The sequence below is a fragment of the Netta rufina genome (assembly GCF_964035555.1).
Source record: "Netta rufina genome assembly, chromosome: 3".
Lineage (NCBI taxonomy): Eukaryota > Metazoa > Chordata > Aves > Anseriformes > Anatidae > Netta > Netta rufina.
Window position 1 is genome coordinate 49,184,708 of NC_140125.1, and position 15,332 is coordinate 49,200,039.

At 32.5% G+C, this 15,332-nt stretch overlaps 1 protein-coding gene across 1 annotated transcript in view; it reads right to left on the reverse strand.

Moving 5' to 3' along the window:
* PACRG (parkin coregulated) overlaps nt 1-15,332 on the reverse strand; it is a gene marked incomplete at both ends in the record, with an annotated part of 215,678 nt that overhangs the window by 150,245 nt on the left and 50,101 nt on the right. The window lies entirely within an intron of this gene.

A 15,332-nucleotide genomic window follows, 5' to 3' on the forward strand; every position in this document is an offset into this window, starting at 1 on the left:
GGAAGAGTCCTGTTAAGATCATCTTACTTAACTCCCTGCCAAAAAATTGCTATCTTTTTCTTATACCCACTTGGAACTTTCCTTATTGCAAATAGTGACTGTTGCCTCCTGCACTTTTGTTGTGCACCACTGAGAAGTTCGTGGCTTTGTCTTCTCTATAACATGCCTTTTGGCAGTGGAAGTCTGCAATTAGATCTCCCTTAGACTTCTCTTGCCCAGGCTAGCTAGCCCCACTCAATTCCTTCACTTTCTCTTCATATGTCATGTGCTACAGCCTCTTGATCATCTTGGTGGTTGGAATCTCTTCAGTTTCTTCATATCTTCTTCTAAGTCATCTATTTTCTGGGCCCAAAACTGGACACAGAATTCCAGATGCAGCCTTAATTACAAACAGAAAGTAAAAGAAATAACACTGTACTTCAGCTCCCTAACTTTATATTGCTAATGTCACTGAGTATGTGGATAGCCTTCATTGCTGCCATGAATAGCCCAGCTGAGTCATGCTGACCTTGCTGTCCACCAGGACCCACAAGTTCTTTTCTGTAGTGTTAGTACTAACCAGTCAGTCTTTCTTCAACAGCTCATTTCACTTCAAAAACAAGAAATCTGTCTAACTTTCAACTTCAAAAATGAATCACTCTTGGTATCAATAAATATAAATTAAAGTCAGATATACATGTATGTAAAAAAAAAAAAAAAAAAAAAGACTAATACCTAATACCTAAATGTATACAGCAAAACAATAAGAAGTACTATAAAATGCTGAGTATGACATATGACAAAAAAAAAATGTGGAAAATCAAAATGATTCAGGATCTAAAGCAACAGAATAGAGAGGCAAGGACTTTGATGAGAAAGTAAATACCATCCTTGTTACAGTATTGAATATCAAACATGAAGGCAAGATACAAACACAGACTCTTGTAGGAATGAGATAGGCACTAACATCTGTAATTATATGTCAAAAGATAAAGGGGGAGGGAAGTTATGATTCTGAAATAAACAAATAAACTCACATACTAAAGCAGATGATGGCAGTTTGAAAGCAGCGCAGAGTGGTTAATGTGCTAGAAACCATTCGTACTGTGATTAATAGCAACAACTGGACAAAAGATGTGATAAAAAGGAAATGCAATGACTTTCCTCCAGAAACTATAGAATGATAGTCACCCCGACTTGGTAAAAATGTTGGAATGTACAAAATTAATAAGTACTTAGATTAACATTTTATATACAGTGGTAATACTTTTTGCTTAAAGAAGACTGACATTCAATAAAGTTGGAGGCAACCGAGAAACACTTGATATAGGCTGTACTTTAGTTAGGATGTCTTTCCTTGCAAAGTCGTTAAAATGGTTTTATCATGGTTCTTCATAGAAAAAATAGCATACATTGGAGTACAATTTAAACATTATACATGAGTTTCTTTCTCATAGCATATTATAAATAAATAGGAGTAAAATGACAAATTTTCAGTACACATAGTAGAAAGCATTTGGCTCGCTAAATCAATGATTTAGAAAGATTGATTTAAATGCGAATTTGTGAACACATATATAACCTGACTTTTAAAAAATTTTACCAAGTATTTCAAAGTACTTCAAATACCAAGTATTTCAAAATACTGACCAAACAATGAGATTCAACCACTATGTTTTGCTGAATAGCTGAAAAGAACCCCAAATAGCTCCATGATAGGTCTTGGTAGTTCTACTGATTTAGTGCAACTTGATTTTTATGGTAGGACAAGGAAGACCCAAATCAAATCTCTTATATATATATATATATATATATATATATATATAAATTTCTTTTTCTTTTTTTTTTTTTTTCTTTTTTTTTTTTTTTTCTGGTAAATCAGATCAGACACAACTACTTTTTAAAACTCTCAGAAAACAAAAGGTACTAGGTTTCATCTAGATAGCATTTTAGAGGCTTAACATGTTATGCCACCACATCAGTGAAGACATTTCCTTGTTGATAGAAAAATTAGAACAACTTTTCTAATGTGCTTATATCTTTCCATGCAGAAAGAGTAGTTTTGATTTCCTTACAGAAGTAACAGTGGTATAAAAGGTTGCTTTGTGATGAAATTTACATAGGTACAGAATTAATTATTAAAGCAGAGAAAACAGAGTTTACTCTTAGGGGGAGTAAACTAGGATTTACGGAATTTTTACATTACTTTCTCAGGTTTATCAGTAAACCTGTTTGATAAAATAACAGATTAAGAGGAACAGTGCAGTTTTAGCAGTACCAACATTGGATACCTTGCCTTTGGATTTTAATCAAACAACCCAATACCAACCAACAACAGGAAGCATAGATATCTCATGCATATCTAAAGATTAAACCACTTTTGCAGGGATTATTTTAATCTGGTAGGCACTGTATTAGGTGATTATCATCACATTATAATATTTCTGAAAACTAAGTGAATGATCTAGGAGCTTATAGTAAACTATTATTTGGGAAAAAAAGATACAGGGCTGAAGTTTCTGCTGTCACTGATCGTTATTACTTCTTACTTAATGGCTACTAGCTGTGTCTAACTAATGCATCATCTGAGCATTCCAAAACAACTTCATGCGAAGTCGGTCGGATAGTTTAAATCACCTCTGAGGTGGTAAATCTATAAAAGTTTGTCTTTCTATGCCCTTGAGAGCAAATAGATTTATTGTCATAATTATCTGCAAGTCTTTACACAAGAAAGCATACATATTACCTTGTTGTCTGTAATCAGAAATATCTGCAAACAAGAGATCTCTGACAGACTGATGGCAAGAGTTCTTTATTAAAAAGCTGTGTGAACAGGAAGTTATATTCACTTAATCTTTTCACATAGTTGGTATATATACTATGAAGACTCCTATTGTAGCTGGACTGATAGAATTTTATGGCCTTTGATTACCTCACAGAAATATATATGTGAAAATTATTACAGCTGATGATAAACATTTTGCAAATATTTTTATGCATTCCTGGTATCATTTATAAACGAATGATTTGAATAAGTTCAGTCTTAAATATGAATAAAAATCTATGCATACATTCAATAAGGATCAATGTTTTTCCTTATCAGATAGATTTTAATCTAAGAAACTATATAATATTTTATCATTTTGGACGGGGGTTATGAGGACTATGGCTATACGCTGTTTATATTTTTTCAGGAAAGAATACAGCAATTTCAGTAATGCTACTGAATGGTTTTAGCTGCCTATTTTTCTCATCTTTGCAGATGAGCCTCAAAACACAGAAGGAAAGAAAAATAATACAGCAGAAAAAAGCAATAAAATATATGTTTAATTTTACATAAAAAAAAAAAGGAAAGAGATGTAGCTTTTCTTGTCTTTAACTTAAACTAGAAATTTCCAGCTGAAATGCAAAATTGCAAACAACTATTTGAACTCAGAGTGAATCAACCACTCAGAACTGCATATTGTCAAGAATTTTACACAGGCAAGTGTACTCTAACTGTGAAAGGGGTAAAATATTCATAATATCTGTGACAGGCCCAAATTCAAACACTTATGTATACTATGACATTTTGTAACCAAATGATAGCTGTTCATGTTTCCACACAAACTGCTGCATGAGAACAGAAGGTTAGACTTCAGCACAAACATAGAAGAACTGCCATTTTTGTTGTTTTCACCTGGTTAACATGGTTTTTTGTTTGTTTGTTTGTTTGTTTCTGCAAGCACATATACTGATCTGTGAATATATTAAACAAAAAAAAAATAAATCATACTAAGATCAGATAATAATGCACATTGTCTTTCACAGCAATAACGCACACCATAAGTCTAACCTCTGACACAGTCACAGGTTTTATCCCAGGGCCCCCAGTCGATCAACCTAGGAATAAGAGCCACAAGTCTCCAGTGCTGTTATGAAATGGAAAGGAAAAACAGGTCTCTCACGTGTGAACAGGAATTTTTAAGGGTCTGAAAAGACAAGATAAGAAGCACAGAGTGGGACATCATTTACACACACAGGTATTTATGATTTGTTAAGCACATGATCACCATCTTCGGACCCTCAATGCAATTTCTTTGGATATGAATAGAACACACCAACATAGGTTAGTAACTCATAATCCTCTGAAAGCGATGGACATTGCACAGCCTCGGAATCAAAACGCATTTTTTCCTGATTTTGGACTTCAATATGACTTTAGAAAAGAAAGAAATAATAGAAACAATAGGGAAATCCACAAAGAATTAATGCCTGAATTGGTAAAATAGAAACTACATTTTGGTGATTGAAAATGACTTTGACCTCTTCAAGCCAATTGCTATTACTATTTAATATAGACAAGAAAACTGAAATTCCACTAAGAGCATTGAAAGTTATTTACATGCTTTCAAAAACAAGTTTTTAGAAAAAGTATATGAAATGTAATAAGTTGTCAGCAAGAAGTTAAAAATGACAATAACAGCTGTAAATGTTTGTCATTTGACAGCTGGAACAACGCTAGAAAGGGTCAACCAAAAGAATCTATCTCAACCATCATTCATGCAACTTGGCTACACACTTGCTGTTTTAGTTAGGTGGCAGCTTAGGCATTATAGATGTCTAAATCAACTTTTTTGTACAGTAAATATTCCTCTTTTTTGCATTTTTCATGCTTTAATTTAAGTTTTTATTTAGTCAAGGACATTAAGAGATAAAAATGAATGCTCTGTTTAATTGGGAGGGTTGAAAGGTACAAAAAACAATTAAAAATATGTCTATCTCGACGCCAATGAAACACAGTAAAGACAACCCCTACAGTTTTGCTTGATTGTGTTATTTTTTAGAGCAGAGCAGCACTTCAGTGCACTTAGTCTTCATTATGAGATTCACTATATTACAATACAACCCATGTTCCTAGAGAGATATATATTTAGACTGAAGTTTAAATTAAGCTGGAAGCAACACCTTTTTTTTTTTTTTTTCTTCATTCTAGCCTGAGGAAATTTTCATCTAAATATTCATATCTTTAAAATCATCACTCATGATCTTCTGAGGTAGTATTTATCCATCTTTTTATAATAACTTTCTAAATAAGGTGTGCATTTGCCTGCACATGTGAACATAATATTAATTTTAAAACATGGAAAATCAGTTCCAATGCCTGAAACTTAAATTAATTATTTGAAAGTATAATATGCCAGTTAGTTTTATTTGCGTTTTATCTCTGATATTATAAACATAGACTTCTAGTATGTTCTGCAGCACTTAAACTGGTTCATTATACAGAGACAACTTTGCTGGTATTCCTTTAAAACCAAAGTAAGATATATATTTTTGGTCTGATATTGAAGGAAGTCACAGGAAAGAAAACTAGCAACCCACAAATTCTGTCACTTAGTACTGCAGTATTTATAATTCCCTAAAATTGCCTGTTTCCTGAGCATTAATGTGTGAAAGCTGAAAGCCAAGGGGAACGATCTCATTTAAATATTTAAGATAATTTATTTTGGCCCTGATAACCTACCACATGCTACAACTACTGTCACACAGACGTACTGCTATTTACTCCTATACTACTATACACTCAAGTCTTCAAAGTTAAAAACCATATTTTTGAAAAAAAAAAAAAATCACAAATTAACTACCTCAATGGAATTTTTATCAGACACATTTAAATGGGTTTTATTTTTAAAGGTCTTGGCAATTAAAGTCTTAGGGATACAGGAACATTTATTTGAAGTTAGCACTTATTAAGAAAGTTCCATAATTAAGACTGAGAACAAACAAATATCTGTTCATAGTTTAGATTTTAGCACATCATCTCACTAACATCACTGCTAAACAGTATAAGCAAAAGTATTGTTTCAGTGTAGTTTGATCATGAGGTATTAAGTACATGTTTAAATCTCAGCAAGAATAGAGCTTTTTCAGGCCATATTGGATAGTTATTTTATTGAATGGAGTTGTCAACACGTTTCAAAGGAAGAGAAATTAAAAAAAAAAAAAAAAAAGTTAAAATTTAGAGCTTGCTGTTCTAAGAAGTACTCAAGAATCTTAATCTGAGTGATTTCTATTCAAGGACACATTTACGCCATAATTAAACTAGTAAAATGTACACCTTATTTGCGTAAAAAGCTTAAACCAGTTCCTGCTGAATTGTCCTCATGAATAACTTCATATAAAAGATGAACTCTTCACAGATAGGCAAGAGCAAATACAGATAAAAGGACAAAGAGGGAAGAAAGGAAAAGGACAATAAAACTTGGAATTAAGCAAACAAATATTATTAATTGGTAGAATACCAATGTGAAGAATGAGAGCAGCGTTGAGCCAAGATCAGAATTCTGCAGAACAGTAGATGCGAATTCTATGTGAAGGGTTCACAGAGGTTAGTGAAGAGAATATGACACTAAAATGATAATAAATTAATTAATGTATTGGAAGCAGTATAGGACAATGAAAATGACTGAGGGAGGTAAATTTGTTACATGCACTATTTAATACAGTGGACACCAAAAGTAGAACAATTGAAGGGTAATAAAACATAATAGTGTTCATCACAAAACTGATGAGAACAGACATCCACTATAATACATTTCTGAAGTAGAGTCATTGGTTAAATATGTTTTTAGAATATATGTCTTCAGTGATAGCAAACTTTTTTTCTATTAATTTGTATGTTTTCTATTAATTTGAAGTTTTCTTAAACATGTCACTTTCTACTTTACACAGTATACCATTTTATAAAGACATTTTATAACTACATATTTAACACCTTTTCAGCACTATGAAATATTTACAATTTGTATTTAGTTGTAGGAGCTTATTAGCTCTATATTTTCATCATTTTTAGTCAAAAGCATATGCTTTTTTTTTTTTTTTTTTTTTTTTTTTTTTAGGGATGCTACAGATATCTCAGGTCTCTGTGTTTTTATACTAGGTCTCTATACTCGGTCTCTGTGTTTTTCAAGGCAAAATCTGCCCTTCAGTTTTGACACTAAAAGGCTCTATGCACTGTTTCTACGTTACTTTTTTATATTAAATAGGTGCTTAAATATATGCCAATTTTTAACTGAAATAAAACAAACAAACAAACAAACAAAAAAGACTTGATAAAGACTGTCAATTGTTGATGCTTCTGAGCCTCCAAGTACTATGACTCTTCAGTCACAGTATTTCACAACCATAAATGAAAACATCAAACACACATTGATGTTTATGTTGTCAATTCAATTGGTTTTGTCACTTGCCAGAGAATTCTGTAACATTTGGGTAAAAGGAAGAAGGCCAACAACTAATGGACAGAGAACAGACTATCCATTAATAGGGATAAGGGATCAGAATTCACCTTCAGAGTAGATACAGAAAATTCATCAAAGTTGTGTGTGTAGTACTGCACAGAACTTTCTGACAAAAAAAAAAAAAAAAGTACTTTTTATGACAGATGTTTCTGCTTACATTTTAAAATGGAACAAGTCTTGGCACTTCTGGATGGCAAACTTTGTAGCTAGAAAAAATTATTCTGTCTGAAACACACTATAACAAGATATCTTGGCTATAATACCTACATACCTTCTGAAAATTTTTAATCGTTAGGAATAGAGGGGTAGCTGTTTAACTCATGGAGGAGGAGTAATTTGTTTTTGTCCTACATGTCAATCTACTGATTTTTGAAGCTTACAACATCACTTGTGTCCTCCTGGGTCCATAATAATGTGAATTGTCTTTATCCAAGTGCCTAGCAAATCATTGTCACATAGCAGCATTCGACCTTTCTTTTCAATCTATGCACTTTTCAGGAGTTATAAATCAGTTGACTTTCAAGCTCGATGAGATGGCATATGCCCTGGTTTGAAGAACAGATGGAGGCTTGGGGGAAAATTGTTTCTGCAGGCTTGCTACAAGCAGCACTGCTCCATAAAAGTGAACCATTCGCACTAATTTCTCACATAAATTATACAGGCAGGGAGCACCAGCCCATTCAGCAGAAAATCTTTCATCTAGCTTTCAGAGGTCATTTAGCAAATTTAAATTAAAGTTATTTCTGATACATGGCTGGGTTTTCATTCCATACGCTTTCAAGAGATGGCAATTTACATCAAATAAAGGGATGGCTTTAATTGTGTATGCAGGGAAAAAGGAACAGTAAATTAACTGCCACAGTATTACTGTTTTCTAGAATCCTGGGATAAGATGCAGCTATTAATTAGTCACAGAGGAATTTATAATTGAAATGTGGCAGCTTAGTACTATGGGAATCAGGTAAACTGTCACTACTCTTTGTAAAGCTTGTTTTAGACTCCAGCTGAACACTAGTATCCAAGTTCGGCATTGATGTTGTTAAGAGAAACGAAATCTGAGTCGTGTCCAGTAAAACATTCTTTATGTTTTAAGGGAAACATTATTTTACTGTTAAGCAAATGTACATGTCCTATTTTCAATTAAGTATTGATATTGATTGAGTATATATATATTTTTTAAAATAGGGTACTTTACCTAAGCATGGAGAAAAAAGACATTTCATTAGATTTTTAAATTATAAATATAAAAGGAATGGAAAAGACCAGAGAACTGTAAAAAAAAAAAAAAAAACAACTCTAGAAAGAATTAGCTTTCTGTGATCCACAAGTAGTATGAAGGGAGAGATGGCACTGAATAACCTTTGACACATAATTTCTGTTTCATAGAAAATAGTAGAATGAATGTACAAACTAAACACGACCTATGAGAACACTGATAAGTATTGAAACAGTTACTTTGAATTTTATGGGATTTCACAAAAACATAGTGATCTGATGAAGTGTTTTGAAACAGCATTTTGATAAGATTCTTTTTGAATTGCTAAAATTGCAAATGTCTTCTTAAAAGTGAATAATTCTAGCTTGTGACCATTTCACATCTCAGAAAACTGAGTTCTTTACTATTTAATTTTCTGATTATTTTCTAAACTATTCCTTTACATTAAATCTGTTAATCATTTTTACTTTATTTTTTAGAGGCAGCATTTAGAATTTGTTTCTCCAAGACTTTTTATTTTCTTTGCTTCAAATCACATTCTTGATTTCTTTAAATTATTATGTAATATTTCTGGATTAAGAAATTCCTGCTTCCAATTGCTCTGTCTTGAATCCACACTGCAATTTGCTGCTATACCAACAAAACTGTATTGGAGACAGGCTTAAACAGGATCACTGAAATGATTAAAAAAAAGGAGTCCTCCAGGGATGATGAACAGACATCTATTGCAGAACAAAACACTGAACAGTGTCCTAAAACATTAATGAACACATTAAATAAAATAGAAAGTAGCATCCACTGTGGCTAAACATGATATGTGGCCACTCTTCTTTGTATACGATCTTTCAAAAACCTTTATTCTGCATGACAGTGTTTAAGAGGGATTTACAGTATTTTTTTTTTTCAATATGACAGTGTCCTTGCAACATCTTTTATTAAAAAGGGATTAAATACTTTAACAGAGAACAGAAGCATAAATAAATAAATAAATCTATCTCTATATATGAAAATAAATTTAAAAGAAAAACTTTGTTTTACGTAGACAACTTGTTCTTTCCGCTTTCAGATATCTGAGGTTGCAATTCCACAAGCGGCTAAACTAATTTAGTGGTTCATTGCTGTTGAAAGAATAAAAGTTTTAAGACCCTTCAGCTCTCTCTCATTCTTCGCTACTGTTTTACTCTCCTTCATCAACACAAAGCTTTAGCACTCATGGACCTCTTTGTAATCAAAGTTTGCAGGACTGTGAATGTGTTGTTAATCGAAAGAAAAATATATATATATATATATAATATATATATATATAAATATATATATATATAAATGTATATATATATATATATTTTTTTTTTTCCTGTGTTAGTGAGATAAATTTACTCACAGCGGCTCTGATTAGCGTCAGTGCCTGTATCAAGTATGCTCTAGGAATACTGACCAGAAGAAGTAAAGAAAAGTCAGACCTTCCCCTTTTGATGGTGATAAGCTATTAAATCCCTCCAACTTCTGGAATCACATTTCACTTCTACAAATAGCAAGACATTAGTAAAATAATGAGATCATTCTTTAGGGCAACTGAGCTCCCTACAACTAATTGTTATTGTTTTTGGGATTTGAACTTTGGGAAATCTTTCCTAAGCTTACTTAATACTACATAGGGAACAATATATGGTAAGTGTTATTCATGTGGATTAATGGCAAAATGACTTCATAAAATTGAAAAATACTGAGAGATACTACTTTTGCACCTGAAAACACGTCTCCTTTCCAACTATAGTGGTTACTATAATAAACCTTATTTCCTCTCACTGAAAGCTTACCCCTCAACAAAAAAGGGTTGTACTTCCAGAAAAAAGAAAACAAAATAAAACAAACAAATTAAAAACAAACCAAAAATTCAACACCTATTTCATTGGAAAAAAAAAAATAAAAAAAACCTTCATGCTGGGCATAGGTGTCAGTTTAATCATAGCTCAGAATTTTATAAACATTAACATAAAAACAGGCAGATAAAATCATGAGGGATCAGAGGTGCTAACAAAAATTGCAGTTCCATGGCATGTTCAGATAACTTGTAGTCCCTGTTCCCAAAAGCAAACTTCAATAATCTGCACAAGAAAAAACTGTACGCACAATCCAAATGCATGACATTAAGGACAGGAGAACACTGTCTTCTACCACCACATCTATTTTCTACAATTAAGAACTAGTTTTGATACCAAAGCTTACATGAGTCCCTGAAAAGAAATAAATTATATAGGGAAGAGAGGATGAAGAAAAATCAAAATGGTAAAAGTCACATCCTTATTGAATACAGCTATGCTGGCAAAAAAAAAAACATTAACTCCAAAAGACAAAAACCATATTCATTTTGACATTTGTGCTTGATAGAGAAGTTTGTGGTTTTGAACTTGGTCTTTAGTTCTTTGAAAGTGCTAAAATCATTTTGAAGAATAGCAGCATTTTTTATTTTATTTTATTTTTTTTTACAAAGTATAACAACTTTTGTAATGAACCTGACTCCCTAAACAACTGATTTTTCAAACATTCTGACGACAGATACAGAGAATGCATATCAAATATATTCTTAATAATTCGGTAATACTTCCTTGGTATTATCAACTTTTTTAATAAAAGGTTTAATTGCATTCTGACCTTTTTAAATGCGGCAATGCACATTTGAAAGTGGAAGATCTTTTCAAGACCTGAGCCATGAGCTTTTATTATTCACAGCTCAGTATGAAATTGTGAAAAAGAATATATTACTACATTTTTAAAATAAAATTGTGTTATACATAGCTAAAGGAGAACTTAAGGATCCCAAATAAGTAGGAAATAAATATTCTAACTCACTCATTTTCTAAGAAGATTACTGTCCACTACTATCTAACTCTAAATTAACAACAATTTATATCCTAAAATTTTACATTTCACCCACATCAGAGACACAGTTTCCAACCACACAATTATTAACTATTCTCTGTTTCTGGACAAAATCAAATGCTTCAAATTTGGAAAGATCCTTGAACATTCATTAATCATTCAATTTAAGAAGTTTATTTTTAGATCTCAAAAGCTAATGCTTTATCCAAATACGAGTATTGTGTATTTGCATCAATTGTAAAGTACTAATATTTACACAGCTCTATTTAATGACTACAGAGGGAGCATGAAAACAAAGGATTTAAATTAGATATTCAAGTGTTATACTGAATGCACACAATTTAGCAAAGAAATTCAATGACTGGCAGTACATTCTCTGAATGGGATGAATATCCTGAATTGATATGGATTCTTTCACTTTAATTGTACTCAAAATCAGATTTTTTTCTGGCGAATTGTGGAGATGGTGAGTTTTCTTTCAAAACAGGTCAAAACAGGTTTATTTGAACTTGCAATAATAGTAAAAAAGAGGGGAATGCAGAATCTATATAGTGTGGCAATGGCAACTTATCAACCATTATGTCAATATTATGGGAGTATTCCGAGAGATGCCTTTCTAGGACTTATGCTGAGAATTCACATAGAAGCCAGATCATGCTATAATGACCTTGTAAGTGAGATTTAATTTGCTTTGGTTCTGTTTTTAAGAAAAGGTGCCTATGTAAACACCGTGATTTCACTGCACAGTTTTTGTCTAAATTTGTCTAAATTTACAATAAATTTGGAGTAGGAATGCCTTAGTCCAATGGAATGTAGTCAATTTTGGAAGTAATCCTCCCAAAGGTATTGTGAGAAACAATATGCAACCAATAACACAGGCTCAGGCGAGAGCCTTAGTGACACAGCTTTTTTTTATTCATGATTCCAATGGTGGGCATCCTGCAAGCAGGAGCACGCAGTAGATGTGTATCATAACCTTATATCTCCTATTACCCAACACTTGATTCCTCCTCTATTTCCTTATTGGCTGAGAACTACAGTTTCACAACCTACTCAATGCTTGTTACTATATGATACATGTACAATTTTATTTAACCAACCTTTAATTTCTCCTTTTCCCCCTTTTTTCTTCTTCTCTCGTGACTGGAGGGACCTGTGATTTTTTTTAATTTATTTTTTTAGTTTTTATTTTTTGATGATTCCACAACTGCTTGTCTTGTTTTTCTTAGCCATCCTGCTCATTTGGGGACAGTAGGACCTTCTACTGTCCCCTTATCTGCTTAACATACCCCCCACTGTTATGCCACCATTATGCCTGCACAATCACTTTTGAATATGTAAGGTTAGTGGAATTTTCCACTGCAGAAACATAACTTTATTCTTACAGTATTATTATTTCAGAATCAGAGGGTCAATACATGCAGTTATTCAGAAGTAGTCCCGATTAGTTCTTGAACTTAAAATTTATATCCTGTCTGGGTCTACAATCATAGTTGTATGTAGCTTGCCCTTACAGGAAATTAATCATGGGTTTAAAATAAGACATAACCAGAACTCTTATGAAATCAAGGGTCATTTGTGCATGTTAGTCAAAGATTTTTGTCCCCGTTAACACAACGGGGACAACACATGAATATATTTCATATTCTTTTAGATAAAATGTCTGTTGTGTTCACAGAATTACAATATTGTGATTGTTTCAAAAAAAAAAAAAAAAAAAAAAGTCTGATAATTACAGTTTTTTTTTTGTTATTTTGTTTGTTTCAGTAATTACCAAAACCCTAACCAACCAACCAAAGAAAAACACTGCATATCTTTCAGGAACTAATAAAATCCTATAGTATTTTCATCTGTCAGAATAAATCATGTTTCTGAGACCCCCTTGCATTTTCTCTCATGCACCACTGGGTAGACAAACTAACAAGAGTGAAATGAACCATGATATACATCACATATAAATAAATATTAAAAAAACCCTCACAATCAAACTGATACTGTGCAATGATAGCAGAAGTAAAATAACACTTTTTAAAATTTATTTTAGTAAGCTATTTTATTCTTTTTATCCTTTCACTAGACCTATCTGATTCATACAAATAAATATAACTCAGCTGAGATTTTTTAGAACATTTTCCTTGACATATTTAATCAGTAAAAGTATTTTTTTTCCATTTTCATGAATTGAAGAAGTATTGAGTAAATTATATTACTAGAATAATTACTTATTTACTCAGGGTTACAAATGAATATGATAAACAGATTAAAATGAGCCATTAGACATATAGTGGCTATTTTGACTATTTATGTGTCCTTAAAACAAATAAAAAACACAGACCTTTACTTTATCTGCACCCTTAAATAATAATTAATGCTGAACAACCTTCTCAGCCTCTAGCAGCAGCAGGCAGTCTCTAAGACACTAGAAGCTATCTAACATTAAGTTTGAACTAGAAAACTCCTATTTGCCTTTTTCATCTACTTAAACTGCACAATAATCAATGATGGTTGTGTGCCAAATTAAACAACAGCCTGAAGTAATTCTACTATCTCAGTATTGTTTTCTTGAGTGCCTGCCACAAAACTCAGCCTAGATTGATTTGTGAGTAAATCAAATGGATTGAAATAATGGAAATAAGCTTGGACCCTGCCATGCTGATGATATAAGAATAGAATAGTGTGCTATTATGCTGCCTTTTTGGATGTATACTGAAGTAGTGATAATTTGTTTTGAAAGAGAGGATGAACAACAATAGCAAAGAGAACTGTTGCATGACATCATAGCCCTATTCCTCACTAGCTACAATGCCAATGTTTTGACATTGCTAGGTGAATATTAGGGAGACATTGGAGTGATAAGATTGCAATTTGCAATAGGAAGAAATACCTGCTGGGTCTTTGACCAAAGACTCTGATGTTAAGATTGTTTTAAGGCAATATATCTTCAAACAACTCAAACTGACAGACACAGTGAACAAATGCTTATTTTAGAGGATCAGCTTTTGTTAGAAGGCTTGTAGAAAGCAATGTAGCAATAAGTTAACCAAGCAGCCAGTAGCATCATCTGGTGGAATAATAATTCTTATAATCATAGAATCATTTAGGTTGGAAAAGACTTCTAAGATCATCTGGTCCAACCTTTAAACTAGTATTGCCAAGTCCACCATTAAACGACATCAGTAAACACTACATTCACAAGTTTTTTGAAGACCTCCAGGGATGGTGACTCAACTACCTCACTGGGCAGCCTGTTCCAATATTTCACAATGCTTTCAGAAATTTTAATTAATAACCAACCTAAACCTCCCCTAGCACAACTTAAGGCCATTTCCTCTTATCACTTGGTGCTTAGGAGAAGAGACCAATCCCCACCTCGCTATATAGCTGAAGTATGTACATCAAAAAGCAGCTAAAATGAGGTAAATTGTATCTCTCAATCTGATTTGGGGAAATTAGAAGTTACAATGCTTCAGGAAGAGAACTAAATTCTAATAGATTTTTGTATATGTTTGCAAGTCATCTGTGGATCTTGCCTGGTGATGAAAGATTAGAGGGCAGACTTAAGTTGTAAACCCATGATTTTTAATTCAGTAAGGTCATAACTAAGGTTGCCTAAAGAACAGCTGCAATGGAATCTCATTGTGATCATGTGTAAGGTGTTGGATAGAGTTTCCCTTCACTGAAAGAACTATTAATAGTTACTTGAGCTGATCTAACATTGCTATTGGTAAGAAACTAGTACTTTCTCACAGCACAAATCCATCTTCTATAATTAAATAGGCAAAAAAGCTATCTTAAAACCTAGTTACAAACAAATTATAGTGCTACTTATCAATGTATAGGTCTAACCTAACCCTGTTGCCATCATTAGCAGCAGAATCAGTTATCAGTTATAAGATTGCAAAATCTCTCTCTCTCTCTCTTTTTTTTTTTTGTCATTAATTCATTAATATAACAATGTATTTAAAATTGTTATA